The sequence below is a fragment of the Octodon degus genome, unplaced genomic scaffold (genome assembly GCF_000260255.1).
Source record: "Octodon degus isolate 3935 unplaced genomic scaffold, OctDeg1.0 scaffold00051, whole genome shotgun sequence".
NCBI lineage: Eukaryota > Metazoa > Chordata > Mammalia > Rodentia > Octodontidae > Octodon > Octodon degus.
Window position 1 is genome coordinate 9,392,984 of NW_004524627.1, and position 3,807 is coordinate 9,396,790.

Sequence of the window (3,807 nt, forward strand, 5' to 3'; positions counted from 1 at the left end):
ATTTGTACTAATATTGTTTAGAGAAAAGATCATGTCTGCATCTTGTACTATGAATAACTACTATGAATACAACAATATGCAACACATCAATTATTATAACTTTCCTACTAACCTGTTTTGAAACTGTCTCATTGGCATTTCTTTCTCATTAACATTAATAAAAAATTTTTAAAGAAAAAAATATAATCTGCTCATAAAAAAGATATTAGGAGGATAACAATGATTAATACATTTCATATTGTTATCTTTAAATTAGTTGCTCAGAGTACAAGATATTGACATTTAATTGTTCAAACAATATTAGCACACACATTTCTTTTCAATGAACTAAAAGAAATTAGTAGTACAACTATCTTAATTAGCATACATAATATATATTATGCCATTCATAGCTGTATAAATTTAAATAGATCATTTAGCCTCAGTTATCTTCTATGTTAATTGCCAGCGTATGCCTCATAGCTGTGTTAAGTAAATATTATTATGAAAACATCATTGTTAAGTGCTTTGTACCCTGCTTAGCCAGTAGTAAATTTCTATTATTATTCTTTACCCTTGTTGGCTCAGAAATATATATATATATATATATATATATATATATATTTCTTTTCCCATTTTTTTCTCTGTCACCCCATTCCAGTTTCTCTTTTCTTTTGAAGTTTCTTCCCATTTTACAATATTGTACATTTTGCATTTTATTTATTTTTCAGCTTCTCACACTACTAAGAAGACAATATAATGTTTATACATGTGTCTGTCTGTTTATTTCACTTATGAGTATGATTTCCAGTAGCATCCATTTGCCTATAAAAGTCTCCAGTTTATCCTTTATGACTGAGTAGCACTCCACTGTATAAAAAGACCACATCTTCTTTATTCATTTCTAAGTTAATAGGAATTTGGGTGGTTTCCAAGATTTGGATATTCAAATTGTACTGCTATAAACATAGGTGCACATATATCACTGTGATCTGATATTTTGAATTCTTCTGGGAAGATACCAGGAGGGAAATAGGTGGATCCAGTGGAAACTCCAATCCTAGCTTTTTTAGGAATATCCACAGTGATTTCTTTAGTGGTTAAACCAGTCTACTGTCCCACCAAAGGATGAAGGATTCCTTTCTACCCATAGCCCCACTAGCATTTTTTATTAGTTGATTTCTTGATAAAAAAAAAAAAAACCATTCTTCTTGGAGTGAGATGGAACCTCAGTGTTGTTTTAGCTTGCATCTCTTGAATGACCAATGATGTCAAGCATTTTTTCATATGTTTATTTGCCATTTGTTCTTTATTGGAGAAGTGTGTATTCATCTCAGATGTGCAATTTTAGATTGTTCCTTTAAATTTGGGTGGTCTGATTTTTTTTAGTTCTTTATATGTGCTCAATAGTAATTTTTTGTCTAAGGAACAGCTGGAAAATATTTTTATCATATTTTGAGTTGTCTCTTTACTCTATTTGTTAGTTCTCTTGCTGTAGAAAGAGTTTTTAGTAAGATGAGTTCCTAGTTAGTGATTCTTTGTGATAATTCCTGTGCAATTGCGGTTCTATTCCTAAAGTCCTTGCCTACACCCTCTTCAAGAGCATTATCTATTCTATCTTACAGCAAATTTAATGCTTCTGTCTTCACGTTCAGATCTTTGATTCTTTTGGAATTTAGTGCATGGTGAAAGATATGAGTCCAATTTTAATCTTTAGAATGTATAGAGCCAGTTTTCCTAGCACCATTTTTAAAAAATCATTGACAGGATTTTATTTTCCTTTTAGAATTTTAATGATTTGTTTACTGGCAGAACTATGGATTGAATCCAGCCCATCAGCAACTCTTTTGTATTTATATTGTAACAATGTCTCTGTTAGTCCCTAAATTGTCCACTTCTGGCTAACAATTGGGATTCTTCTACCTCTTTCCCCCAGAGTGTTGGGACAGGCCTGTGCTACCAAACCAGGCCTCTTTATGATCTTTCAATATTATTCTCCTACTTTTTGCCTTACATAGCTTTAAAAGAGAATTGATGATAATTGTATTGACAAGTCCTTGTGTATGACATCATTATCTCTTAAGGTTTTCAAACCTTATGATTTAACTTCATTTTTGATATCTGATTGTACTGTGGCTCACTATGTAATCATTTATTATTAACTTATGGAGTTTGTTGAACACCTAAGATGTAAACACTCAAGTCTTTGTTCACCTGACTTCATATTATCTGATTCTTCCTCTTGACTCATCAAATCTGCCACCGGGATCTTGCAAAATTTTCGTTTTGGTTCTTAGACACTTTGGTTACAAAATTTATATTTGGTTATATCAAAAATATTTAGTATCTTTTTTCCATTCTTTTTTTCTTTTTTTAGTATAGGGTCCACAGGGTTTCACTACAAGTATATCTGACTTGTAGGGAGTCTCCTATTTTCAGCCATCCAAGCACCAGGATTATAGGAGCACACCACCATGCCCAGTCTCCATCGCTGTCCCAGCAGGCCCCATGGGCAGGGCCAGCACTGCACTCTTCCTAAGCAGGCACTTTTACTCCGCTGAGCTATCTGACTGGCCCTTGACATTCCTTAATAGACAAATATTGCTCTTTTGATTTCCTTTAGTTATTTGAGTGTTGTTTCCATTCGTACATGAAAGTTATTTAAAAGTTGATTTGAAGTGCTTTCTAGTAAGTGCCATATGGATTTCTTTCTGCACAGTTTCTATTAATTTCTTCCTCCACCCATTTTTTTTTTTAACCAGGGATCAAACTCATGACCTTGCACTTGCCAGGCAGACACTTATGCCACTGAGCTATCTCCTCAGCCCTCTATTAATTTCTTTTTAACCTGGGAATGGATTCATGTTCTTGTTTTTTGACTTTTTTGTCATTTTCATGAAAAAATATACATTTTCAGTATTATGATGAATTAACTCTGGAAATAATGCTGTAATCACCTACCTACCAAAAACTGAGTTGATAGCATCTGTAGGCTCTTAATATTGTTTGCTTTTATATTGAGTTTTCTCAATCAGTTTGGTAAAGCCTATTTTTCATGTGTGGTCATTAAAATCTGTGTTTTGTTAGTTTCCTGGTCACCTATTACTGTCCCACTCTCCTTAAATATTTGAAATAAAATAAAGGACTATGCATAGTGGCTTTGTGCTGAGATACTCCTAAAACAATATTTAGGGTTACTTACAACCTTACATATTCTTCTCTTCTAACTAATAAGGATCATGAAGGGTACAAATGAAAGCTTAAGATCTGGGAACTTTGCAAGTAGTGATCCAGCTCAGCATGTTATTGTTGGCTTTCTCTAATTCACCCTTGGTTTTTTGAGACAGGATCTCACTATGTGATTCAGGCTGACCTTAAACTCACTATATAGCCCAGCTTGGCCTTCAACTTGCAGATATCATCCACATTAGTCTGAGACCAAAACCATTTATTAAAGAGGCTGTCTTTCTTTCAGTGAATGTGTTTCACACCTCTGTCAAAGATAAGATGACTGAGTATGTTTTTATTTTTCTTTTCTGTCAGTTACTTTCCAAGGACAAACTATTTCACTCCTTTCAATGTGCTTTATTTATAATCTTTCCTCTCTACTTCTCCCATCACTGTAAAGTTTCAGGGCCTACCTGGAGGCAACAAAGACTTCATAATTTTCGGCACAAAGGCTTTGTTTAACTCCCCACCCTAGTGAGCTTTATCACAGCAGTAAACACTGTAGCCACTGACCACTGCTTCATATTCTCTCTCTCTCTCTCTCTCTCTCTCTCTCTCTCTCTCTCTCTCTCTCTCTCTCTCTCTTTCTCTCTCTCTCTC